This window comes from Pleurodeles waltl, chromosome 4_1 (genome assembly GCF_031143425.1).
Source record: "Pleurodeles waltl isolate 20211129_DDA chromosome 4_1, aPleWal1.hap1.20221129, whole genome shotgun sequence".
Lineage (NCBI taxonomy): Eukaryota > Metazoa > Chordata > Amphibia > Caudata > Salamandridae > Pleurodeles > Pleurodeles waltl.
In genome coordinates, this window is record NC_090442.1 from 53,333,762 (window position 1) to 53,361,673 (window position 27,912).

A 27,912-nucleotide genomic window follows, 5' to 3' on the forward strand; every position below is an offset into this window, starting at 1 on the left:
TGCATTGGCCGGGAATCGAACCCGGGCCTCCCGCTTGGCAGGCGAGAATTCTACCACTGAACCACCAATGCTTCACTTACATAGGCTGAGCAGAGAGCCCTGCCGTAGACAGTAGTGATGAGGCCCATGCATTCGCATGGGACACCTATGAACAAAGTTTGCATGGCAAGCCTTGGACTGCCAAACGTTCACATGCTGATGGCAGGAATCAGATGCAGGAGACTGAAACTATGAATGTTTCTGCTTTTGCTAAGGACAGTGGTTTGGGGCCAGTGTTGTGCTTGACAGAGCACAACATCAGCCTGCTCTCTGGCTGCTCCCGGGAGAAGTGGCTGACAGAAAGCACCCTCCAGACCACCAGCAATCTTGTGTTTCACAACATGCCACTGTCACTGGACTTTCCTTCTGGGAAAGCCTAGTCACTGACCTGGCCAGATTCCCTGTCCTCCCCAAAATCCTGGGGAGAAACGGGCAGAGTTCTGCGCCCTGCGCCCACTTTCGCGTCCCTAACGCGCTCCCAACGCGCCCTACAGCCCTGGTCGGGCACAGCGCTGGTCGGGCTCATACCACTGGGGCCTCTGCCGAGGAAGAGCCCCGGAAGCCTAGGGCCAGGCCTATTGCACAGGCATCTTAGACCAGGCCATTCCGGGATTGCTGTGTTTCACGTCCTGCCCTTCAACACTCCTGGGAGGGCTTTCCCTGAGAACCCTCATGTCTCTGCCCTCCCAGGAGGCTGTGGTTCTATGCAAAATAGGGGGTGCACCACAGGCCGTCCCCTTTCCTCTCTCTCGCCAATATCTTTCACCAAAGCTGAGCCCTGCAGGTAAATGTATCTATCTGGCTGAGGGGCCAGGGAGGGCCTTTGCCTGCAGTCTTAGAAGCCAGAGTGCAGAGAAGGCAGCAACTCTGGGACCGGGACTCTGCTCAAAGACATATCTAACATGCCACAGTGGATCTGAGATGGGCAAGACACGTGTCTCACAGGCTGGCAGCACACCAAGACAGTGGCAGGAAACTATGCTAACAAGGAAAGAGAAAAGTCACGTGTCTCGTGGCCTTCCCACCATTAGACAGTAGTCTGTGCAAGAAAACATCCAACAGTGACAGGACAACCAAGCAAATGACAAACGCCGTGCTGAATAAAGTCATCTTACATGACATTTCGTACAAAGGCCCAGATCATGGGGATGATCGCGCAGCAGAAGCAGCAAGTATCAGAGCCACCGAACCTGGGGTGAGTTACACGAGGAGAAAGGGCGACATGGGGACAGGGGCTATGGGCTCAGGGAACAGCTACCACAATGCAACCTCGGGTGTGGGGATGCCACTCATTGCGGGTACTGCCCTGGGATTTCCTTTTAGAAAGAATCGCTGGTTAAAGTGTAGAGCACAAAAAACCCTACTCCTCGATTACACTATTAGATAACATCCTTTAACTGCCCCACCCACCCTGTGTGAGTCTCACCCACTTCCCGCCTGCTCCCTCTAGTCTGAGAGTTGTATCTCCACAAAAAACACACAATGGGGCTCAATGAGCTGCTCATGTCTGACATGGACACCTAAGCAGTGCTGGATTCACAACCTGAAAGCCTGCAAAGGAAAGTGTGCCCGGCAGAAGATAAGCTGCCTGGCAACTCAGAACCTTCTTCTAAGAGAAGTAAGACATGTCACAATGGAGTCTAAGCCTACCTGTCTTATGCCAGGACCTTAGAGCTGCAGGCAGGAGCACAAAGGTAAAAACATATATTGAGTCCCAATACACTAACTGCGGTGGTTGGTTTCTGTGGCGCAATCGGTTAGCGCGTTCGGCTGTTAACTGAAAGGTTGGTGGTTCAAGCCCACCCAGGAACGTATGCTTTTTGCCTACATCAAGTCCTGAATTAAAACACAGCTGTCTGGCTTTGCTCTTAGAGCTCTCGCTTTGCCTGCGTGACATGCTCTATCTCAACATTTCTATCTTCTCTCATCTCTTCACCTCTAGTCATTTCCACCAATAGGACTGGAAACGGGACATCAAGTCCTGAATTAAAACACAGCTGTCTGGCTTTGCTCTTAGAGCTCTCGCTTTGCCTGCGTGACATGCTCTATCTCAACATTTCTATCTTCTCTCATCTCTTCACCTCTAGTCATTTCCACCAATAGGACTGGAAACGGGACACCAAGCCTTCTACTTTAACCACAGGCGTACTGAGGGCCAATAAAAGGCACAGAAGCATTTCTTGATCCGGGGCTAAGAACTGCATGCACAGGGACCTCGTGGCGCAACGGTAGCGCGTCTGACTCCAGCTCAGAAGGTTGCGTGTTCAAATCACGTTGGGGTCACTCTTTGACATTTTTTTCACCACCAAGTCTATATCTCTGACTTCTAAAGCAAAGCCAAAAGAAGGGCGCTTTGCATTGGCCGGGAATCGAACCCGGGGCTCCCGCGTGGCAGGCGAGAATTCTACCACTGAACCACCAATGCTTCACTTACATAGGCTGAGCAGAGAGCCCTGCCGTAGACAGTAGTGATGAGGCCCATGCATTCGCATGGGACACCTATGAACAAAGTTTGCATGGCAAGCCTTGGACTGCCAAACGTTCACATGCTGATGGCAGGAATCAGATGCAGGAGACTGAAACTATGAATGTTTCTGCTTTTGCTAAGGACAGTGGTTTGGGGCCAGTGTTGTGCTTGACAGAGCACGACATCAGCCTGCTCTCTGGCTGCTCCCGGGAGAAGTGGCTGACAGAAAGCACCCTCCAGACCACCAGCAATCTTGTGTTTCACAACATGCCACTGTCACTGGACTTTCCTTCTGGGAAAGCCTAGTCACTGACCTGGCCAGATTCCCTGTCCTCCCCAAAATCCTGGGGAGAAACGGGCAGAGTTCTGTGCCCTGCGCACCTCTTTCGCGTCCCTAACGCGCACCCAACGCACCCTACAGCCCTGGTTGGGCACAGCCCTGGTCGGGCTCATACCACTGGGGCCTCTGCCGAGGAAGAGCCCCGGAAGCCTAGGGCCAGGCCTATTGCACAGGCATCTTAGACCAGGCCATTCCGGGATTGCTGTGTTTCATGTCCTGCCCTTCAACACTCCTGGGAGGGCTTTCCCTGAGAACTCTCATGTCTCTGCCCTCCCAGGAGGCTGTGGTTCTATGCAAAATAGGGGGTGCACCACGGGCCGTCCCCTTTCCTCTCTCTCGCCAATATCTTTCACCAAAGCTGAGCCCTGCAGCTAAATGTATCTATCTGGCTGAGGGGCCAGGGAGGGCCTTTGCCTGCAGTCTTACAAGCCAGAGTGCAGAGAAGGCAGCAACTCTGGGACCGGGACTCTGCTCAAAGACATATCTAACATGCCACAGTGGAGCTGAGATGGGAAAGACACGTGTCTCACAGGCTGGCAGCACACCAAGACAGTGGCAGGAAACTATGCTAACAAGGAAAGAGAAAAGTCACGTGTCTCGTGGCCTTCCCACCATTAGACAGTAGTCTGCGCAAGAAAACATCCAACAGTGACAGGAAAACCAAGCAAATGACAAACGCCGTGCTGAATAAAGTCATCTTACATGACATTTCGTACAAAGGCCCAGATCATGGGGATGATCGCGCAGCAGAAGCAGCAAGTATCAGAGCCACCGAACCTGGGGTGAGTTACACGAGGAGAAAGGGCGACATGGGGACAGGGGCTATGGGCTCAGGGAACAGCTACCACAATGCAACCTCGGGTGTGGGGATGCCACTCATTGCGGGTACTGCCCTGGGACTTCCTTTTAGAAAGAATCGCTGGTTAAAGTGTAGAGCACAAAAAACACTACTCCTCGATTACACTATTAGATAACATCCTTTAACTGCCCCACCCACCCTGTGTGAGTCACACCCACTTCCCGCCTGCTCCCTCTAGTCTGAGAGTTGTATCTCCACAAAAAACACACAATGGGGCTCAATGAGCTGCTCATGTCTGACATGGACACCTAAGCAGTGCTGGATTCACAACCTGAAAGCCTGCAAAGGAAAGTGTGCCCGGCAGAAGATAAGCTGCCTGGCAACTCAGAACCTTCTTCTAAGAGAAGTAAGACATGTCACAATGGAGTCTAAGCCTACCTGTCTTATGCCAGGACCTTAGAGCTGCAGGCAGGAGCACAAAGGTAAAAACATGTATTGAGTCCCAACACGCTCACTGTGGTGGTTGGTCTCTGTGGCACTATCAGATAGCGCGTTCTGCTGTTAACTGAAAGGTTGGTGGTTCAAGCCCACCCAGGGACGTATGCTTTTGCCTACATCAAGTCCTGAATTAAAACACAGCTGTCTGGCATTGCTCTTAGAGCTCTCGCTTTGCCTGCGTGACATGCTCTATCTCAACATTTCTATCTTCTCTCATCTCTTCACCTCTAGTCATTTCCACCAATAGGACTGGAAACGGGACATCAAGTCCTGAATTAAAACACAGCTGTCTGGCTTTGCTCTTAGAGCTCTCGCTTTGCCTGCGTGACATGCTCTATCTCAACATTTCTATCTTCTCTCATCTCTTCACCTCTAGTCATTTCCACCAATAGGACTGGAAACGGGACACCAAGCCTTCTACTTTAACCACAGGCGTACTGAGGGCCAATAAAAGGCACAGAAGCATTTCTTGATCCGGGGCTGAGAACTGCAAGCACAGGGACCTCGTGGCGCAACGGTAGCGCGGCTGGCTCCAGATCAGAAAGTTGTGTGTTCAAATCACGTCGGGGTCACTCTTTGACATTTTATCCCCACCAAGTCTATATCTCTGACTTCTAAAGCAAAGCCAAAAGAAGGGCGCTTTGCATTGGCCAGGAATCGAACCCGGGCCTCCCGCGTGGCAGGCGAGAATTCTACCACTGAACCACCAATGCTTCACTTACATTGGCTGAGCAGAGAGCCCTGCCGTAGACAGTAGTGATGAGGCCCATGCATTCGCATGGGACACCTATGAACAAAGTTTGCATGGCAAGCCTTGGACTGCCAAACGTTCACATGCTGATGGCAGGAATCAGATGCAGGAGACTGAAACTATGAATGTTTCTGCTTTTGCTAAGGACAGTGGTTTGGGGCCAGTGTTGTGCTTGACAGAGCACGACATCAGCCTGCTCTCTGGCTGCTCCCGGGAGAAGTGGCTGACAGAAAGCACCCTCCAGACCACCAGCAATCTTGTGTTTCACAACATGCCACTGTCACTGGACTTTCCTTCTGGGAAAGCCTAGTCACTGACCTGGCCAGATTCCCTGTCCTCCCCAAAATCCTGGGGAGAAACGGGCAGAGTTCTGCGCCCTGCGCCCTCTTTCGCGTCCCTAACGCGCTCCCAACGCGCCCTACAGCCCTGGTCGGGCACAGCGCTGGTCGGGCTCATACCACTGGGGCCTCTGCCGAGGAAGAGCCCCGGAAGCCTAGGGCCAGGCCTATTGCACAGGCATCTTAGACCAGGCCATTCCGGGATTGCTGTGTTTCACGTCCTGCCCTTCAACACTCCTGGGAGGGCTTTCCCTGAGAACCCTCATGTCTCTGCCCTCCCAGGAGGCTGTGGTTCTATGCAAAATAGGGGGTGCACCACGGGCCGTCCCCTTTCCTCTCTCTCGCCAATATCTTTCACCAAAGCTGAGCCCTGCAGGTAAATGTATCTATCTGGCTGAGGGGCCAGGGAGGGCCTTTGCCTGCAGTCTTACAAGCCAGAGTGCAGAGAAGGCAGCAACTCTGGGACCGGGACTCTGCTCAAAGACATATCTAACATGCCACAGTGGAGCTGAGATGGGCAAGACACGTGTCTCACAGGCTGGCAGCACACCAAGACAGTGGCAGGAAACTATGCTAACAAGGAAAGAGAAAAGTCACGTGTCTCGTGGCCTTCCCACCATTAGACAGTAGTCTGCGCAAGAAAACATCCAACAGTGACAGGACAACCAAGCAAATGACAAACGCCGTGCTGAATAAAGTCATCTTACATGACATTTCGTACAAAGGCCCAGATCATGGGGATGATCGCGCAGCAGAAGCAGCAAGTATCAGAGCCACCGAACCTGGGGTGAGTTACACGAGGAGAAAGGGCGACATGGGGACAGGGGCTATGGGCTCAGGGAACAGCTACCACAATGCAACCTCGGGTGTGGGGATGCCACTCATTGCGGGTACTGCCCTGGGATTTCCTTTTAGAAAGAATCGCTGGTTAAAGTGTAGTGCACAAAAAACCCAACTCCTCGATTACACTATTAGATAACATCCTTTAACTGCCCCACCCACCCTGTGTGAGTCTCACCCACTTCCCGCCTGCTCCCTCTAGTCTGAGAGTTGTATCTCCACAAAAAACACACAGTGGGGCTCAATGAGCTGCTCATGTCTGACATGGACACCTAAGCAGTGCTGGATTCACAACCTGAAAGCCTGCAAAGGAAAGTGTGCCCGGCAGAAGATAAGCTGCCTGGCAACTCAGAACCTTCTTCTAAGAGAAGTAAGACATGTCACAATGGAGTCTAAGCCTACCTGTCTTATGCCAGGACCTTAGAGCTGCAGGCAGGAGCACATAGGTAAAAACATATATTGAGTCCCAACACGCTCACTGTGGTGGTTGGTCTCTGTGGCGCAATCGGTTAGCGCGTTTGGCTGTTAACTGAAAGGTTGGTGGCTCAAACCCACCCAGGGACGTATGCTTTTGCCTACATCAAGTCCTGAATTAAAACACAGCTGTCTGGCTTTGCTCTTAGAGCTCTCGCTTTGCCTGCGTGAAATGCTCTATCTCAACATTTCTATCTTCTCTCATCTCTTCACCTCTAGTCATTTCCACCAATAGGACTGGAAACGGGACATCAAGTCCTGAATTAAAACACAGCTGTCTGGCTTTGCTCTTAGAGCTCTCGCTTTGCCTGCGTGACATGCTCTATCTCAACATTTCTATCTTCTCTCATCTCTTCACCTCTAGTCATTTCCACCAATAGGACTGGAAACGGGACACCAAGCCTTCTACTTTAACCACAGGCGTACTGAGGGCCAATAAAAGGCACAGAAGCATTTCTTGATCCGGGGCTGAGAACTGCATGCACAGGGACCTCGTGGCGCAACGGTAGCGCGTCTGACTCCAGATCAGAAGGTTGCGTGTTCAAATCACGTCGGGGTCACTCTTTGACATTTTTTTCCCCACCAAGTCTATATCTCTGACTTCTAAAGCAAAGCCAAAAGAAGGGCGCTTTGCATTGGCCGGGAATCGAACCCAGGCCTCCCGCGTGGCAGGCGAGAATTCTACCACTGAACCACCAATGCTTCACTTACGTAGGCTGAGCAGAGAGCCCTGCCGTATACAGTAGTGATGAGGCCCATGCATTCGCATGGGACACCTATGAACAAAGTTTGCATGGCAAGCCTTGGACTGCCAAACGTTCACATGCTGATGGCAGGAATCAGATGCAGGAGACTGAAACTATGAATGTTTCTGCTTTTGCTAAGGACAGTGGTTTGGGGCCAGTGTTGTGCTTGACAGAGAACGACATCAGCCTGCTCTCTGGCTGCTCCCGGGAGAAGTGGCTGACAGAAAGCACCCTCCAGACCACCAGCAATCTTGTGTTTCACAACATGCCACTGTCACTGGACTTTCCTTCTGGGAAAGCCTAGTCACTGACCTGGCCAGATTCCCTGTCCTCCCCAAAATCCTGGGGAGAAACAGGCAGAGTTCTGCGCCCTGCGCCCTCTTTCGCGTCCCTAACGCGCTCCCAACGCGCCCTACAGCCCTGGTCGGGCACAGCCCTGGTCGGGCTCATACCACTGGGGCCTCTGCCGAGGAAGAGCCCCGGAAGCCTAGGGCCAGGCCTATTGCACAGGCATCTTAGACCAGGCCATTCCGGGATTGCTGTGTTTCACGTCCTGCCCTTCAACACTCCTGGGAGGGCTTTCCCTGAGAACCCTCATGTCTCTGCCCTCCCAGGAGGCTGTGGTTCTATGCAAAATAGGGGGTGCACCACGGGCCGTCCCCTTTCCTCTCTCTCGCCAATATCTTTCACCAAAGCTGAGCTATGCAGGTAAATGTATCTATCTGGCTGAGGGGCCAGGGAGGGCCTTTGCCTGCAGTCTTACAAGCCAGAGTGCAGAGAAGGCAGCAACTCTGGGACCGGGACTCTGCTCAAAGACATATCTAACATGCCACAGTGGAGCTGAGATGGGCAAGACACGTGTCTCACAGGCTGGCAGCACACCAAGACAGTGGCAGGAAACTATGCTAACAAGGAAAGAGAAAAGTCACGTGTCTCGTGGCCTTCCCACCATTAGACAGTAGTCTGCGCAAGAAAACATCCAACAGTGACAGGAAAACCAAGCAAATGACAAACGCCGTGCTGAATAAAGTCATCTTACATGACATTTCGTACAAAGGCCCAGATCATGGGGATGATCGCGCAGCAGAAGCAGCAAGTATCAGAGCCACCGAACCTGGGGTGAGTTACACGAGGAGAAAGGGCGACATGGGGACAGGGGCTATGGGCTCAGGGAACAGCTACCACAATGCAACCTCGGGTGTGGGGATGCCACTCATTGCGGGTACTGCCCTGAGATTTCCTTTTAGAAAGAATCGCTGGTTAAAGTGTAGAGCACAAAAAACCCAACTCCTCGATTACACTATTAGATAACATCCTTTAACTGCCCCACCCACCCTGTGTGAGTCTCACCCACTTCCCGCCTGCTCCCTCTAGTCTGAGAGTTGTATCTCCACAAAAAACACACAGTGGGGCTCAATGAGCTGCTCATGTCTGACATGGACACCTAAGCAGTGCTGGATTCACAACCTGAAAGCCTGCAAAGGAAAGTGTGCCCGGCAGAAGATAAGCTGCCTGGCAACTCAGAACCTTCTTCTAAGAGAAGTAAGACATGTCACAATGGAGTCTAAGCCTACCTGTCTTATGCCAGGACCTTAGAGCTGCAGGCAGGAGCACAAAGGTAAAAACATATATTGAGTCCCAACACGCTCACTGCGGTGGTTGGTCTCTGTGGCGGAATCGGTTAGCGCGTTCGGCTGTTAACCGAAAGGTTGGTGGTTCAAGCCCACCCAGGGACGTATGCTTTTGCCTACATCAAGTCCTGAATTAAAACACAGCTGTCTGGCTTTGCTCTTAGAGCTCTCGCTTTGCCTGCGTGACATGCTCTATCTCAACATTTCTATCTTCTCTCATCTCTTCACCTCTAGTCATTTCCACCAATAGGACTGGAAACGGGACATCAAGTCCTGAATTAAAACACAGCTGTCTGGCTTTGCTCTTAGAGCTCTCGCTTTGCCTGCGTGACATGCTCTATCTCAACATTTCTATCTTCTCTCATCTCTTCACCTCTAGTCATTTCCACCAATAGGACTGGAAACGGGACACCAAGCCTTCTACTTTAACCACAGGCGTACTGAGGGCCAATAAAAGGCACAGAAGCATTTCTTGATCCGGGGCTGAGAACTGCAAGCACAGGGACCTCGTGGCGCAACGGTAGCGCGGCTGGCTCCAGATCAGAAAGTTGTGTGTTCAAATCACGTCGGGGTCACTCTTTGACATTTTATCCCCACCAAGTCTATATCTCTGACTTCTAAAGCAAAGCCAAAAGAAGGGCGCTTTGCATTGGCCAGGAATCGAACCCGGGCCTCCCGCGTGGCAGGCGAGAATTCTACCACTGAACCACCAATGCTTCACTTACATTGGCTGAGCAGAGAGCCCTGCCGTAGACAGTAGTGATGAGGCCCATGCATTCGCATGGGACACCTATGAACAAAGTTTGCATGGCAAGCCTTGGACTGCCAAACGTTCACATGCTGATGGCAGGAATCAGATGCAGGAGACTGAAACTATGAATGTTTCTGCTTTTGCTAAGGACAGTGGTTTGGGGCCAGTGTTGTGCTTGACAGAGCACGACATCAGCCTGCTCTCTGGCTGCTCCCGGGAGAAGTGGCTGACAGAAAGCACCCTCCAGACCACCAGCAATCTTGTGTTTCACAACATGCCACTGTCACTGGACTTTCCTTCTGGGAAAGCCTAGTCACTGACCTGGCCAGATTCCCTGTCCTCCCCAAAATCCTGGGGAGAAACGGGCAGAGTTCTGCGCCCTGCGCCCTCTTTCGCGTCCCTAACGCGCTCCCAACGCGCCCTACAGCCCTGGTCGGGCACAGCGCTGGTCGGGCTCATACCACTGGGGCCTCTGCCGAGGAAGAGCCCCGGAAGCCTAGGGCCAGGCCTATTGCACAGGCATCTTAGACCAGGCCATTCCGGGATTGCTGTGTTTCACGTCCTGCCCTTCAACACTCCTGGGAGGGCTTTCCCTGAGAACCCTCATGTCTCTGCCCTCCCAGGAGGCTGTGGTTCTATGCAAAATAGGGGGTGCACCACGGGCCGTCCCCTTTCCTCTCTCTCGCCAATATCTTTCACCAAAGCTGAGCCCTGCAGGTAAATGTATCTATCTGGCTGAGGGGCCAGGGAGGGCCTTTGCCTGCAGTCTTACAAGCCAGAGTGCAGAGAAGGCAGCAACTCTGGGACCGGGACTCTGCTCAAAGACATATCTAACATGCCACAGTGGAGCTGAGATGGGCAAGACACGTGTCTCACAGGCTGGCAGCACACCAAGACAGTGGCAGGAAACTATGCTAACAAGGAAAGAGAAAAGTCACGTGTCTCGTGGCCTTCCCACCATTAGACAGTAGTCTGCGCAAGAAAACATCCAACAGTGACAGGACAACCAAGCAAATGACAAACGCCGTGCTGAATAAAGTCATCTTACATGACATTTCGTACAAAGGCCCAGATCATGGGGATGATCGCGCAGCAGAAGCAGCAAGTATCAGAGCCACCGAACCTGGGGTGAGTTACACGAGGAGAAAGGGCGACATGGGGACAGGGGCTATGGGCTCAGGGAACAGCTACCACAATGCAACCTCGGGTGTGGGGATGCCACTCATTGCGGGTACTGCCCTGGGATTTCCTTTTAGAAAGAATCGCTGGTTAAAGTGTAGTGCACAAAAAACCCAACTCCTCGATTACACTATTAGATAACATCCTTTAACTGCCCCACCCACCCTGTGTGAGTCTCACCCACTTCCCGCCTGCTCCCTCTAGTCTGAGAGTTGTATCTCCACAAAAAACACACAGTGGGGCTCAATGAGCTGCTCATGTCTGACATGGACACCTAAGCAGTGCTGGATTCACAACCTGAAAGCCTGCAAAGGAAAGTGTGCCCGGCAGAAGATAAGCTGCCTGGCAACTCAGAACCTTCTTCTAAGAGAAGTAAGACATGTCACAATGGAGTCTAAGCCTACCTGTCTTATGCCAGGACCTTAGAGCTGCAGGCAGGAGCACATAGGTAAAAACATATATTGAGTCCCAACACGCTCACTGTGGTGGTTGGTCTCTGTGGCGCAATCGGTTAGCGCGTTTGGCTGTTAACTGAAAGGTTGGTGGCTCAAACCCACCCAGGGACGTATGCTTTTGCCTACATCAAGTCCTGAATTAAAACACAGCTGTCTGGCTTTGCTCTTAGAGCTCTCGCTTTGCCTGCGTGAAATGCTCTATCTCAACATTTCTATCTTCTCTCATCTCTTCACCTCTAGTCATTTCCACCAATAGGACTGGAAACGGGACATCAAGTCCTGAATTAAAACACAGCTGTCTGGCTTTGCTCTTAGAGCTCTCGCTTTGCCTGCGTGACATGCTCTATCTCAACATTTCTATCTTCTCTCATCTCTTCACCTCTAGTCATTTCCACCAATAGGACTGGAAACGGGACACCAAGCCTTCTACTTTAACCACAGGCGTACTGAGGGCCAATAAAAGGCACAGAAGCATTTCTTGATCCGGGGCTGAGAACTGCATGCACAGGGACCTCGTGGCGCAACGGTAGCGCGTCTGACTCCAGATCAGAAGGTTGCGTGTTCAAATCACGTCGGGGTCACTCTTTGACATTTTTTTCCCCACCAAGTCTATATCTCTGACTTCTAAAGCAAAGCCAAAAGAAGGGCGCTTTGCATTGGCCGGGAATCGAACCCAGGCCTCCCGCGTGGCAGGCGAGAATTCTACCACTGAACCACCAATGCTTCACTTACGTAGGCTGAGCAGAGAGCCCTGCCGTATACAGTAGTGATGAGGCCCATGCATTCGCATGGGACACCTATGAACAAAGTTTGCATGGCAAGCCTTGGACTGCCAAACGTTCACATGCTGATGGCAGGAATCAGATGCAGGAGACTGAAACTATGAATGTTTCTGCTTTTGCTAAGGACAGTGGTTTGGGGCCAGTGTTGTGCTTGACAGAGAACGACATCAGCCTGCTCTCTGGCTGCTCCCGGGAGAAGTGGCTGACAGAAAGCACCCTCCAGACCACCAGCAATCTTGTGTTTCACAACATGCCACTGTCACTGGACTTTCCTTCTGGGAAAGCCTAGTCACTGACCTGGCCAGATTCCCTGTCCTCCCCAAAATCCTGGGGAGAAACAGGCAGAGTTCTGCGCCCTGCGCCCTCTTTCGCGTCCCTAACGCGCTCCCAACGCGCCCTACAGCCCTGGTCGGGCACAGCCCTGGTCGGGCTCATACCACTGGGGCCTCTGCCGAGGAAGAGCCCCGGAAGCCTAGGGCCAGGCCTATTGCACAGGCATCTTAGACCAGGCCATTCCGGGATTGCTGTGTTTCACGTCCTGCCCTTCAACACTCCTGGGAGGGCTTTCCCTGAGAACCCTCATGTCTCTGCCCTCCCAGGAGGCTGTGGTTCTATGCAAAATAGGGGGTGCACCACGGGCCGTCCCCTTTCCTCTCTCTCGCCAATATCTTTCACCAAAGCTGAGCTATGCAGGTAAATGTATCTATCTGGCTGAGGGGCCAGGGAGGGCCTTTGCCTGCAGTCTTACAAGCCAGAGTGCAGAGAAGGCAGCAACTCTGGGACCGGGACTCTGCTCAAAGACATATCTAACATGCCACAGTGGAGCTGAGATGGGCAAGACACGTGTCTCACAGGCTGGCAGCACACCAAGACAGTGGCAGGAAACTATGCTAACAAGGAAAGAGAAAAGTCACGTGTCTCGTGGCCTTCCCACCATTAGACAGTAGTCTGCGCAAGAAAACATCCAACAGTGACAGGACAACCAAGCAAATGACAAACGCCGTGCTGAATAAAGTCATCTTACATGACATTTCGTACAAAGGCCCAGATCATGGGGATGATCGCGCAGCAGAAGCAGCAAGTATCAGAGCCACCGAACCTGGGGTGAGTTACACGAGGAGAAAGGGCGACATGGGGACAGGGGCTATGGGCTCAGGGAACAGCTACCACAATGCAACCTCGGGTGTGGGGATGCCACTCATTGCGGGTACTGCCCTGAGATTTCCTTTTAGAAAGAATCGCTGGTTAAAGTGTAGAGCACAAAAAACCCAACTCCTCGATTACACTATTAGATAACATCCTTTAACTGCCCCACCCACCCTGTGTGAGTCTCACCCACTTCCCGCCTGCTCCCTCTAGTCTGAGAGTTGTATCTCCACAAAAAACACACAGTGGGGCTCAATGAGCTGCTCATGTCTGACATGGACACCTAAGCAGTGCTGGATTCACAACCTGAAAGCCTGCAAAGGAAAGTGTGCCCGGCAGAAGATAAGCTGCCTGGCAACTCAGAACCTTCTTCTAAGAGAAGTAAGACATGTCACAATGGAGTCTAAGCCTACCTGTCTTATGCCAGGACCTTAGAGCTGCAGGCAGGAGCACAAAGGTAAAAACATATATTGAGTCCCAACACGCTCACTGCGGTGGTTGGTCTCTGTGGCGGAATCGGTTAGCGCGTTCGGCTGTTAACCGAAAGGTTGGTGGTTCAAGCCCACCCAGGGACGTATGCTTTTGCCTACATCAAGTCCTGAATTAAAACACAGCTGTCTGGCTTTGCTCTTAGAGCTCTCGCTTTGCCTGCGTGACATGCTCTATCTCAACATTTCTATCTTCTCTCATCTCTTCACCTCTAGTCATTTCCACCAATAGGACTGGAAACGGGACATCAAGTCCTGAATTAAAACACAGCTGTCTGGCTTTGCTCTTAGAGCTCTCGCTTTGCCTGCGTGACATGCTCTATCTCAACATTTCTATCTTCTCTCATCTCTTCACCTCTAGTCATTTCCACCAATAGGACTGGAAACGGGACACCAAGCCTTCTACTTTAACCACAGGCGTACTGAGGGCCAATAAAAGGCACAGAAGCATTTCTTGATCCGGGGCTGAGAACTGCATGCACAGGGACCTCGTGGCGCAACGGTAGCGCGTCTGACTCCAGATCAGAAGGTTGTGTGTTCAAATCACGTCGGGGTCACTCTTTGACATTTTTTTCCCCACCAAGTCTATATCTCTGACTTCTAAAGCAAAGCCAAAAGAAGGGCGCTTTGCATTGGCCGGGAATCGAACCCGGGCCTCCCACGTGGCAGACGAGAATTCTACCACTGAACCACCAATGCTACGCTTACATAGCCTGAGCAGAGAGCCCTGCCGTAGACAGTAGTGACGAGGCCCATGCATTCGCATGGGACACCTATGAACAAAGTTTGCATGGCAAGCCTTGGACTGCCAAACGTTCACATGCTGATGGCAGGAATCAGATGCAGGAGACTGAAACTATAAATGTTTCTGCTTTTGCTAAGGACAGTGGTTTGGGGCCAGTGTTGTGCTTGACAGAGCACGACATCAGCCTGCTCTCTGGCTGCTCCCGGGAGAAGTGGCTGACAGAAAGCACTCTCCAGACCACCAGCAATCTTGTGTTTCACAACATGCCACTGTCACTGGACTTTCCTTCTGGGAAAGCCTAGTCACTGACCTGGCCAGATTCCCTGTCCTCCCCAAAATCCTGGGGAGAAACGGGCAGAGTTATGCGCCCTGCGCCCTCTTTCGCGTCCCTAACGCGCTCCCAACGCGCCCTACAGCCCTGGTCGGGCTCATACCACTGGGGCCTCTGCCGAGGAAGAGCCCCGGAAGCCTAGGGCCAGGCCTATTGCACAGGCATCTTAGACCAGGCCATTCCGGGATTGCTGTGTTTCACGTCCTGCCCTTCAACACTCCTGGGAGGGCTTTCCCTGAGAACCCTCATGTCTCTGCCCTCCCAGGAGGCTGTGGTTCTATGCAAAATAGGGGGTGCACCACGGGCCGTCCCCTTTCCTCTCTCTCGCCAATATCTTTCACCAAAGCTGAGCCCTGCAGGTAAATGTATCTATCTGGCTGAGGGGCCAGGGAGGGCCTTTGCCTGCAGTCTTACAAGCCAGAGTGCAGAGAAGGCAGCAGCTCTGGGACCGGGACTCTGCTCAAAGACATATCTAACATGCCACAGTGGAGCTGAGATGGGCAAGACACGTGTCTCACAGGCTGGCAGCACACCAAGACAGTGGCAGGAAACTATGCTAACAAGGAAAGAGAAAAGTCACGTGTCTCGTGGCCTTCCCACCATTAGACAGTAGTCTGCGCAAGAAAACATCCAACAGTGACAGGACAACCAAGCAAATGACAAACGCCGTGCTGAATAAAGTCATCTTACATGACATTTCATACAAAGGCCCAGATCATGGGGATGATCGCGCAGCAGAAGCAGCAAGTATCAGAGCCACCGAACCTGGGGTGAGTTACACGAGGAGAAAGGGCGACATGGGGACAGGGGCTATGGGCTCAGGGAACAGCTACCACAATGCAACCTCGGGTGTGGGGATGCCACTCATTGCGGGTACTGCCCTGGGATTTCCTTTTAGAAAGAATCGCTGGTTAAAGTGTAGAGCACAAAAAACCCAACTCCTCGATTACACTATTAGATAACATCCTTTAACTGCCCCACCCACCCTGTGTGAGTCTCACCCACTTCCCGCCTGCTCCCTCTAGTCTGAGAGTTGTATCTCCACAAAAAACACACAGTGGGGCTCAATGAGCTGCTCATGTCTGACATGGACACCTAAGCAGTGCTGGATTCACAACCTGAAAGCCTGCAAAGGAAAGTGTGCCCGGCAGAAGATAAGCTGCCTGGCAACTCAGAACCTTCTTCTAAGAGAAGTAAGACATGTCACAATGGAGTCTAAGCCTACCTGTCTTATGCCAGGACCTTAGAGCTGCAGGCAGGAGCACAAAGGTAAAAACATATATTAAGTCCCAACACGTTCACTGCGGTGGTTGGTCTCTGTGACGCAATCGGTTAGCGCGTTCGGCTGTTAACCGAAAGGTTGGTGGTTCAAGCCCACCCAGGGACGTATGCTTTTGCCTACATCAAGTCCTGAATTAAAACACAGCTGTCTGGCTTTGCTCTTAGAGCTCTCGCTTTGCCTGCGTGACATGCTCTATCTCAACATTTCTATCTTCTCTCATCTCTTCACCTCTAGTCATTTCCACCAATAGGACTGGAAACGGGACATCAAGTCCTGAATTAAAACACAGCTGTCTGGCTTTGCTCTTAGAGCTCTCGCTTTGCCTGCGTGACATGCTCTATCTCAACATTTCTATCTTCTCTCATCTCTTCACCTCTAGTCATTTCCACCAATAGGACTGGAAACGGGACACCAAGCCTTCTACTTTAACCACAGGCGTACTGAGGGCCAATAAAAGGCACAGAAGCATTTCTTGATCCGGGGCTGAGAACTGCATGCACAGGGACCTCGTGGCGCAACGGTAGCGCGTCTGACTCCAGATCAGAAGGTTGCGTGTTCAAATCACGTCGGGGTCACTCTTTGACATTTTTTTCCCCACCAAGTCTATATCTCTGACTTCTAAAGCAAAGCCAAAAGAAGGGCGCTTTGCATTGGCCGGGAATCGAACCCGGGCCTCCTGCGTGGCAGGCGAGAATTCTACCACTGAACCACCAATGCTTCACTTACATAGGCTGAGCAGAGAGCCCTGCCGTATACAGTAGTGATGAGGCCCATCCATTCGCATGGGACACCTATGAACAAAGTTTGCATGGCAAGCCTTGGACTGCCAAACGTTCACATGCTGATGGCAGGAATCAGATGCAGGAGACTGAAACTATGAATGTTTCTGCTTTTGCTAAGGACAGTGGTTTGGGGCCAGTGTTGTGCTTGACAGAGCACGACATCAGCCTGCTCTCTGGCTGCTCCCGGGAGAAGTGGCTGACAGAAAGCACCCTCCAGACCACCAGCAATCTTGTGTTTCACAACATGCCACTGTCACTGGACTTTCCTTCTGGGAAAGCCTAGTCACTGACCTGGCCAGATTCCCTGTCCTCCCCAAAATCCTGGGGAGAAACGGGCAGAGTTCTGTGCCCTGCGCCCTCTTTCGCGTCCCTAACGCGCTCCCAACGCGCCCTACAGCCCTGGTCGGGCACAGCCCTGGTCGGGCTCATACCACTGGGGCCTCTGCCGAGGAAGAGCCCCGGAAGCCTAGGGCCAGGCCTATTGCACAGGCATCTTAGACCAGGCCATTCCGGGATTGCTGTGTTTCATGTCCTGCCCTTCAACACTCCTGGGAGGGCTTTCCCTGAGAACTCTCATGTCTCTGCCCTCCCAGGAGGCTGTGGTTCTATGCAAAATAGGGGGTGCACCACGGGCCGTCCCCTTTCCTCTCTCTCGCCAATATCTTTCACCAAAGCTGAGCCCTGCAGGTAAATGTATCTATCTGGCTGAGGGGCCAGGGAGGGCCTTTGCCTGCAGTCTTACAAGCCAGAGTGCAGAGAAGGCAGCAACCCTGGGACCGGGACTCTGCTCAAAGACATATCTAACATGCCACAGTGGAGCTGAGATGGGCAAGACACGTGTCTCACAGGCTGGCAGCCCACCAAGACAGTGGCAGGAAACTATGCTAACAAGGAAAGAGAAAAGTCACGTGTCTCGTGGCCTTCCCACCATTAGACAGTAGTCTGCGCAAGAAAACATCCAACAGTGACAGGACAACCAAGCAAATGACAAACGCCGTGCTGAATAAAGTCATCTTACATGACATTTCGTACAAAGGCCCAGATCATGGGGATGATCGCGCAGCAGAAGCAGCAAGTATCAGAGCCACCGAACCTGGGGTGAGTTACACGAGGAGAAAGGGCGACATGGGGACAGGGGCTATGGGCTCAGGGAACAGCTACCACAATGCAACCTCGGGTGTGGGGATGCCACTCATTGCGGGTACTGCCCTGGGACTTCCTTTTAGAAAGAATCGCTGGTTAAAGTGTAGAGCACAAAAAACCCTACTCCTCGATTACACTATTAGATAACATCCTTTAACTGCCCCACCCACCCTGTGTGAGTCTCACCCACTTCCCGCCTGCTCCCTCTAGTCTGAGAGTTGTATCTCCACAAAAAACACACAATGGGGCTCAATGAGCTGCTCATGTCTGACATGGACACCTAAGCAGTGCTGGATTCACAACCTGAAAGCCTGCAAAGGAAAGTGTGCCCGGCACAAGATAAGCTGCCTGGCAACTCAGAACCTTCTTCTAAGAGAAGTAAGACATGTCACAATGGAGTCTAAGCCTACCTGTCTTATGCCAGGACCTTAGAGCTGCAGGCAGGAGCACAAAGGTAAAAACATATATTGAGTCCCAACACGCTCACTGTGGTGGTTGGTCTCTGTGGCACAATCAGTTAGCGCGTTCGGCTGTTAACTGAAAGGTTGGTGGTTCAAGCCCACCCAGGGACGTATGCTTTTGCCTACATCAAGTCCTGAATTAAAACACAGCTGTCTGGCTTTGCTCTTAGAGCTCTCGCTTTGCCTGCGTGACATGCTCTATCTCAACATTTCTATCTTCTCTCATCTCTTCACCTCTAGTCATTTCCACCAATAGGACTGGAAACGGGACATCAAGTCCTGAATTAAAACACAGCTGTCTGGCTTTGCTCTTAGAGCTCTCGCTTTGCCTGCGTGACATGCTCTATCTCAACATTTCTATCTTCTCTCATCTCTTCACCTCTAGTCATTTCCACCAATAGGACTGGAAACGGGACACCAAGCCTTCTACTTTAACCACAGGCGTACTGAGGGCCAATAAAAGGCACAGAAGCATTTCTTGATCCGGGGCTGAGAACTGCAAGCACAGGGACCTCGTGGCGCAACGGTAGCGCGGCTGGCTCCAGATCAGAAAGTTGCGTGTTCAAATCACGTCGGGGTCACTCTTTGACATTTTATCCCCACCAAGTCTATATCTCTGACTTCTAAAGCAAAGCCAAAAGAAGGGCGCTTTGCATTGGCCAGGAATCGAACCCGGGCCTCCCGCGTGGCAGGTGAGAATTCTACCACTGAACCACCAATGCTTCACTTACATTGGCTGAGCAGAGAGCCCTGCCGTAGACAGTAGTGATGAGGCCCATGCATTCGCATGGGACACCTATGAACAAAGTTTGCATGGCAAGCCTTGGACTGCCAAACGTTCACATGCTGATGGCAGGAATCAGATGCAGGAGACTGAAACTATGAATGTTTCTGCTTTTGCTAAGGACAGTGGTTTGGGGCCAGTGTTGTGCTTGACAGAGCACGACATCAGCCTGCTCTCTGGCTGCTCCCGGGAGAAGTGGCTGACAGAAAGCACCCTCCAGACCACCAGCAATCTTGTGTTTCACAACATGCCACTGTCACTGGACTTTCCTTCTGGGAAAGCCTAGTCACTGACCTGGCCAGATTCCCTGTCCTCCCCAAAATCCTGGGGAGAAACGGGCAGAGTTCTGCGCCCTGCGCCCTCTTTCGCGTCCCTAACGCGCTCCCAACGCGCCCTACAGCCCTGGTCGGGCACAGCGCTGGTCGGGCTCATACCACTGGGGCCTCTGCCGAGGAAGAGCCCCGGAAGCCTAGGGCCAGGCCTATTGCACAGGCATCTTAGACCAGGCCATTCCGGGATTGCTGTGTTTCACGTCCTGCCCTTCAACACTCCTGGGAGGGCTTTCCCTGAGAACCCTCATGTCTCTGCCCTCCCAGGAGGCTGTGGTTCTATGCAAAATAGGGGGTGCACCACGGGCCGTCCCCTTTCCTCTCTCTCGCCAATATCTTTCACCAAAGCTGAGCCCTGCAGGTAAATGTATCTATCTGGCTGAGGGGCCAGGGAGGGCCTTTGCCTGCAGTCTTACAAGCCAGAGTGCAGAGAAGGCAGCAACTCTGGGACCGGGACTCTGCTCAAAGACATATCTAACATGCCACAGTGGAGCTGAGATGGGCAAGACACGTGTCTCACAGGCTGGCAGCACACCAAGACAGTGGCAGGAAACTATGCTAACAAGGAAAGAGAAAAGTCACGTGTCTCGTGGCCTTCCCACCATTAGACAGTAGTCTGCGCAAGAAAACATCCAACAGTGACAGGACAACCAAGCAAATGACAAACGCTGTGCTGAATAAAGTCATCTTACATGACATTTCGTACAAAGGCCCAGATTATGGGGATGATCGCGCAGCAGAAGCAGCAAGTATCAGAGCCACCGAACCTGGGGTGAGTTACACGAGGAGAAAGGGCGACATGGGGACAGGGGCTATGGGCTCAGGGAACAGCTACCACAATGCAACCTCGGGTGTGGGGATGCCACTCATTGCGGGTACTGCCCTGAGATTTCCTTTTAGAAAGAATCGCTGGTTAAAGTGTAGAGCACAAAAAACCCAACTCCTCGATTACACTATTAGATAACATCCTTTAACTGCCCCACCCACCCTGTGTGAGTCTCACCCACTTCCCGCCTGCTCCCTCTAGTCTGAGAGTTGTATCTCCACAAAAAACACACAGTGGGGCTCAATGAGCTGCTCATGTCTGACATGGACACCTAAGCAGTGCTGGATTCACAACCTGAAAGCCTGCAAAGGAAAGTGTGCCCGGCAGAAGATAAGCTGCCTGGCAACTCAGAACCTTCTTCTAAGAGAAGTAAGACATGTCACAATGGAGTCTAAGCCTACCTGTCTTATGCCAGGACCTTAGAGCTGCAGGCAGGAGCACAAAGGTAAAAACATATATTGAGTCCCAACACGCTCACTGCAGTGGTTGGTCTCTGTGGCGGAATCGGTTAGTGCGTTCGGCTGTTATCCGAAAGGTTGGTGGTTCAAGCCCACCCAGGGACGTATGCTTTTGCCTACATCAAGTCCTGAATTAAAACACAGCTGTCTGGCTTTGCTCTTAGAGCTCTCGCTTTGCCTGCGTGACATGCTCTATCTCAACATTTCTATCTTCTCTCATCTCTTCACCTCTAGTCATTTCCACCAATAGGACTGGAAACGGGACATCAAGTCCTGAATTAAAACACAGCTGTCTGGCTTTGCTCTTAGAGCTCTCGCTTTGCCTGCGTGACATGCTCTATCTCAACATTTCTATCTTCTCTCATCTCTTCACCTCTAGTCATTTCCACCAATAGGACTGGAAGCGGGACACCAAGCCTTCTACTTTAACCACAGGCGTACTGAGGGCCAATAAAAGGCACAGAAGCATTTCTTGATCCGGGGCTGAGAACTGCATGCACAGGGACCTCGTGGCGCAACGGTAGCGCGTCTGACTCCAGATCAGAAGGTTGTGTGTTCAAATCACGTCGGGGTCACTCTTTGACATTTTTTTCCCCACCAAGTCTATATCTCTGACTTCTAAAGCAAAGCCAAAAGAAGGGCGCTTTGCATTGGCCAGGAATCGAACCCGGGCCTCCCGCGTGGCAGACGAGAATTCTACCACTGAACCACCAATGCTTCGCTTACATAGCCTGAGCAGAGAGCCCTGCCGTAGACAGTAGTGACGAGGCCCATGCATTCGCATGGGACACCTATGAACAAAGTTTGCATGGCAAGCCTTGGACTGCCAAACGTTCACATGCTGATGGCAGGAATCAGATGCAGGAGACTGAAACTAGAAATGTTTCTGCTTTTGCTAAGGACAGTGGTTTGGGGCCAGTGTTGTGCTTGACAGAGCACGACATCAGCCTGATCTCTGGCTGCTCCCGGGAGAAGTGGCTGACAGAAAGCACTCTCCAGACCACCAGCAATCTTGTGTTTCACAACATGCCACTGTCACTGGACTTTCCTTCTGGGAAAGCCTAGTCACTGACCTGGCCAGATTCCCTGTCCTCCCCAAAATCCTGGGGAGAAACGGGCAGAGTTCTGCGCCCTGCGCCCTCTTTCGCGTCCCTAACGCGCTCCCAACGCGCCCTACAGCCCTGGTCGGGCTCATACCACTGGGGCCTCTGCCGAGGAAGAGCCCCGGAAGCCTAGGGCCAGGCCTATTGCACAGGCATCTTAGACCAGGCCATTCCGGGATTGCTGTGTTTCACGTCCTGCCCTTCAACACTCCTGGGAGGGCTTTCCCTGAGAACCCTCATGTCTCTGCCCTCCCAGGAGGCTGTGGTTCTATGCAAAATAGGGGGTGCACCACGGGCCGTCCCCTTTCCTCTCTCTCGCCAATATCTTTCACCAAAGCTGAGCCCTGCAGGTAAATGTATCTATCTGGCTGAGGGGCCAGGGAGGGCCTTTGCCTGCAGTCTTACAAGCCAGAGTGCAGAGAAGGCAGCAACTCTGGGACCGGGACTCTGCTCAAAGACATATCTAACATGCCACAGTGGAGCTGAGATGGGCAAGACACGTGTCTCACAGGCTGGCAGCACACCAAGACAGTGGCAGGAAACTATGCTAACAAGGAAAGAGAAAAGTCACGTGTCTTGTGGCCTTCCCACCATTAGACAGTCGTCTGCGCAAGAAAACATCCAACAGTGACAGGACAACCAAGCAAATGACAAACGCCGTGCTGAATAAAGTCATCTTACATGACATTTCATACAAAGGCCCAGATCATGGGGATGATCGCGCAGCAGAAGCAGCAAGTATCAGAGCCACCGAACCTGGGGTGAGTTACACGAGGAGAAAGGGCGACATGGGGACAGGGGCTATGGGCTCAGGGAACAGCTACCACAATGCAACCTCGGGTGTGGGGATGCCACTCATTGCGGGTACTGCCCTGGGATTTCCTTTTAGAAAGAATCGCTGGTTAAAGTGTAGAGCACAAAAAACCCAACTCCTCGATTACACTATTAGATAACATCCTTTAACTGCCCCACCCACCCTGTGTGAGTCTCACCCACTTCCCGCCTGCTCCCTCTAGTCTGAGAGTTGTATCTCCACAAAAAACACACAGTGGGGCTCAATGAGCTGCTCATGTCTGACATGGACACCTAAGCAGTGCTGGATTCACAACCTGAAAGCCTGCAAAGGAAAGTGTGCCCGGCAGAAGATAAGCTGCCTGGCAACTCAGAACCTTCTTCTAAGAAAAGTAAGACATGTCACAATGGAGTCTAAGCCTACCTGTCTTATGCCAGGACCTTAGAGCTGCAGGCAGGAGCACAAAGGTAAAAACATATATTAAGTCCCAACACGCTCACTGCGGTGGTTGGTCTCTGTGGCGCAATCGGTTAGCGCGTTCGGCTGTTAACCGAAAGGTTGGTGGTTCAAGCCCACCCAGGGACGTATGCTTTTGCCTACATCAAGTCCTGAATTAAAACACAGCTGTCTGGCTTTGCTCTTAGAGCTCTCGCTTTGCCTGCGTGATATGCTCTATCTCAACATTTCTATCTTCTCTCATCTCTTCACCTCTAGTCATTTCCACCAATAGGACTGGAAACGGGACATCAAGTCCTGAATTAAAACACAGCTGTCTGGCTTTGCTCTTAGAGCTCTCGCTTTGCCTGCGTGACATGCTCTATCTCAACATTTCTATCTTCTCTCATCTCTTCACCTCTAGTCATTTCCACCAATAGGACTGGAAACGGGACACCAAGCCTTCTACTTTAATCACAGGCGTACTGAGGGCCAATAAAAGGCACAGAAGCATTTCTTGATCCGGGGCTGAGAACTGCATGCACAGGGACCTCGTGGCGCAACGGTAGCGCGTCTGACTCCAGATCAGAAGGTTGCGTGTTCAAATCACGTTGGGGTCACTCTTTGACATTTTTTTCCCCACCAAGTCTATATCTCTGACTTGTAAAGCAAAGCCAAAAGAAGGGCGCTTTGCATTGGCCGGGAATCGAACCCGGGCCTCCTGCGTGGCAGGCGAGAATTCTACCACTGAACCACCAATGCTTCACTTACATAGGCTGAGCAGAGAGCCCTGCCGTATACAGTAGTGATGAGGCCCATGCATTCGCATGGGACACCTATGAACAAAGTTTGCATGGCAAGCCTTGGACTGCCAAACGTTCACATGCTGATGGCAGGAATCAGATGCAGGAGACTGAAACTATGAATGTTTCTGCTTTTGCTAAGGACAGTGGTTTGGGGCCAGTGTTGTGCTTGACAGAGCACGACATCAGCCTGCTCTCTGGCTGCTCCCGGGAGAAGTGGCTGACAGAAAGCACCCTCCAGACGACCAGCAATCTTGTGTTTCACAACATGCCACTGTCACTGGACTTTCCTTCTGGGAAAGCCTAGTCACTGACCTGGCCAGATTCCCTGTCCTCCCCAAAATCCTGGGGAGAAACGGGCAGAGTTCTGCGCCCTGCGCCCTCTTTCGCGTCCCTAACGCGCTCCCAACGCGCCCTACAACCCTGGTCGGGCACAGCCCTGGTCGGGCTCATACCACTGGGGCCTCTGCCGAGGAAGAGCCCCGGAAGCCTAGGGCCAGGCCTATTGCACAGGCATCTTAGACCAGGCCATTCCGGGATTGCTGTGTTTCACGTCCTGCCCTTCAACACTCCTGGGAGGGCTTTCCCTGAGAACCCTCATGTCTCTGCCCTCCCAGGAGGCTGTGGTTCTATGCAAAATAGGGGGTGCACCACGGGCCGTCCCCTTTCCTCTCTCTCGCCAATATCTTTCACCAAAGCTGAGCCCTGCAGGTAAAATGTATCTATCTGGCTGAGGGGCCAGGGAGGGCCTTTGCCTGCAGTCTTACAAGCCAGAGTGCAGAGAAGGCAGCAGCTCTGGGACCGGGACTCTGCTCAAAGACATATCTAACATGCCACAGTGGAGCTGAGATGGGCAAGACACGTGTCTCACAGGCTGGCAGCACACCAAGACAGTGGGAGGAAACTATGCTAACAAGGAAAGAGAAAAGTCATGTGTCTCGTGGCCTTCCCACCATTAGACAGTAGTCTGCGCAAGAAAACATCCAACAGTGACAGGACAACCAAGCAAATGACAAACGCCGTGCTGATTAAAGTCATCTTACATGACATTTCGTACAAAGGCCCAGATCATGGGGATGATCGCGCAGCAGAAGCAGCAAGTATCAGAGCCACCGAACCTGGGGTGAGTTACACGAGGAGAAAGGGCGACATGGGGACAGGGGCTATGGTCTCAGGGAACAGCTACCACAATGCAACCTCGGGTGTGGGGATGCCACTCATTGCGGGTACTGCCCTGGGATTTCCTTTTAGAAAGAATCGCTGGTTAAAGTGTAGAGCACAAAAAACCCAACTCCTCGATTACACTATTAGATAACATCCTTTAACTGCCCCACCCACCCTGTGTGAGTCTCACCCACTTCCCGCCTGCTCCCTCTAGTCTGAGAGTTGTATCTCCACAAAAAACACACAGTGGGGCTCAATGAGCTGCTCATGTCTGACATGGACACCTAAGCAGTGCTGGATTCACAACCTGAAAGCCTGCAAAGGAAAGTGTGCCCGGCAGAAGATAAGCTGCCTGGCAACTCAGAACCTTCTTCTAAGAGAAGTAAGACATGTCACAATGGAGTCTAAGCCTACCTGTCTTATGCCAGGACCTTAGAGCTGCAGGCAGGAGCACAAAGGTAAAAACATATATTGAGTCCCAACACGCTCACTGCGGTGGTTGGTCTCTGTGGCGCAATCGGTTAGCGCGTTCGGCTGTTAACCGAAAGGTTGGTGGTTCAAGCCCACCCAGGGACGTATGCTTTTGCCTACATCAAGTCCTGAATTAAAACACAGCTGTCTGGCTTTGCTCTTAGAGCTCTTGCTTTGCCTGCGTGACATGCTCTATCTCAACATTTCTATCTTCTCTCATCTCTTCACCTCTAGTCATTTCCACCAATAGGACTGGAAACGGGACATCAAGTCCTGAATTAAAACACAGCTGTCTGGCTTTGCTCTTAGAGCTCTCGCTTTGCCTGCGTGACATGCTCTATCTCAACATTTCTATCTTCTCTCATCTCTTCACCTCTAGTCATTTCCACCAATAGGACTGGAAACGGGACACCAAGCCTTCTACTTTAACCACAGGCGTACTGAGGGCCAATAAAAGGCACAGAAGCATTTCTTGATCCGGGGCTGAGAACTGCATGCACAGGGACCTCGTGGCGCAACGGTAGCGCGTCTGACTCCAGATCAGAAGGTTGTGTGTTCAAATCACGTCGGGGTCACTCTATGACATTTTTTTCCCCACCAAGTCTATATCTCTGACTTCTAAAGCAAAGCCAAAAGAAGGGCGCTTTGCATTGGCCGGGAATCGAACCCGGGCCTCCCGCGTGGCAGGCGAGAATTCTACCACTGAACCACCAATGCTTCACTTACATAGGCTGAGCAGAGAGCCCTGCCGTAGACAGTAGTGATGAGGCCCATGCATTCGCATGGGACACCTATGAACAAAGTTTGCATGGCAAGCCTTGGACTGCCAAACGTTCACATGCTGATGGCAGGAATCAGATGCAGGAGACTGAAACTATGAATGTTTCTGCTTTTGCTAAGGACAGTGGTTTGGGGCCAGTGTTCTGCTTGACAGAGCACGACATCAGCCTGCTCTCTGGCTGCTCCCGGGAGAAGTGGCTGACAGAAAGCACCCTCCAGACCACCAGCAATCTTGTGTTTCACAACATGCCACTGTCACTGGACTTTCCTTCTGGGAAAGCCTAGTCACTGACCTGGCCAGATTCCCTGTCCTCCCCAAAATCCTGGGGAGAAACGGGCAGAGTTCTGCGCCCTGCGCCCTCTTTCGCGTCCCTAACGCGCTCCCAACGCGCCCTACAGCCCTGGTCGGGCACAGCCCTGGTCGGGCTCATACCACTGGGGCCTCTGCCGAGGAAGTGCCCCGGAAGCCTAGGGCCAGGCCTATTCCACAGGCATCTTAGACCAGGCCATTCCGGGTTTGCTGTGTTTCACGTCCTGCCCTTCAACACTCCTGGGAGGGCTTTCCCTGAGAACCCTCATGTCTCTGCCCTCCCAGGAGGCTATGGTTCTATGCAAAATAGGGGGTGCACCACGGGCCGTCCCCTTTCCTCTCTCTCGCCAATATCTTTCACCAAAGCTGAGCCCTGCAGGTAAATGTATCTATCTGGCTGAGGGGCCAGGGAGGGCCTTTGCCTGCAGTCTTATAAGCCAGAGTGCAGAGAAGGCAGCAGCTCTGGGACCGGGACTCTGCTCAAAGACATATCTAACATGCCACAGTGGATCTGAGATGGGCAAGACACGTGTCTCACAGGCTGGCAGCACACCAAGACAGTGGCAGGAAACTATGCTAACAAGGAAAGAGAAAAGTCACGTGTCTCGTGGCCTTCCCACCATTAGACAGTAGTCTGCGCAAGAAAACATCCAACAGTGACAGGACAACCAAGCAAATGACAAACGCCGTGCTGAATAAAGTCATCTTACATGACATTTCGTACAAAGGCCCAGATCATGGGGATGATCGCGCAGCAGAAGCAGCAAGTATCAGAGCCACCGAACCTGGGGTGAGTTACACGAGGAGAAAGGGCGACATGGGGACAGGGGCTATGGGCTCAGGGAACAGCTACCACAATGCAACCTCGGGTGTGGGGATGCCACTCATTGCGGGTACTGCCCTGGGATTTCCTTTTAGAAAGAATCGCTGGTTAAAGTGTAGAGCACAAAAAACCCTACTCCTCGATTACACTATTAGATAACATCCTTTAACTGCCCCACCCACCCTGTGTGAGTCTCACCTACTTCCCGCCTGCTCCCTCTAGTCTGAGAGTTGTATCTCCACAAAAAACACACAATGGGGCTCAATGAGCTGCTCATGTCTGACATGGACACCTAAGCAGTGCTGGATTCACAACCTGAAAGCCTGCAAAGGAAAGTGTGCCCGGCAGAAGATAAGCTGCCTGGC

At 52.2% G+C, this 27,912-nt stretch overlaps 4 non-coding genes across 4 annotated transcripts; 2 read left to right on the top strand and 2 right to left on the bottom strand.

Moving 5' to 3' along the window:
* TRNAG-GCC (transfer RNA glycine (anticodon GCC)) lies at positions 1-71 on the bottom strand. Its single transcript has one exon. It is a non-coding gene; the product is annotated as a tRNA-Gly (tRNA).
* A 23,201-nt stretch (positions 72-23,272) lies between these two features.
* TRNAN-GUU (transfer RNA asparagine (anticodon GUU)) lies at positions 23,273-23,346 on the top strand. Its single transcript has one exon. It is a non-coding gene; the product is annotated as a tRNA-Asn (tRNA).
* Positions 23,347-25,665: 2,319 nt separating this feature from the next.
* Positions 25,666-25,739, top strand: TRNAN-GUU (transfer RNA asparagine (anticodon GUU)). The gene has a single exon. It is a non-coding gene; the product is annotated as a tRNA-Asn (tRNA).
* A 541-nt stretch (positions 25,740-26,280) lies between these two features.
* TRNAG-GCC (transfer RNA glycine (anticodon GCC)) lies at positions 26,281-26,351 on the bottom strand. Its single transcript has one exon. It is a non-coding gene; the product is annotated as a tRNA-Gly (tRNA).
* Between the last annotated feature and the right edge of the window lie 1,561 nt (positions 26,352-27,912).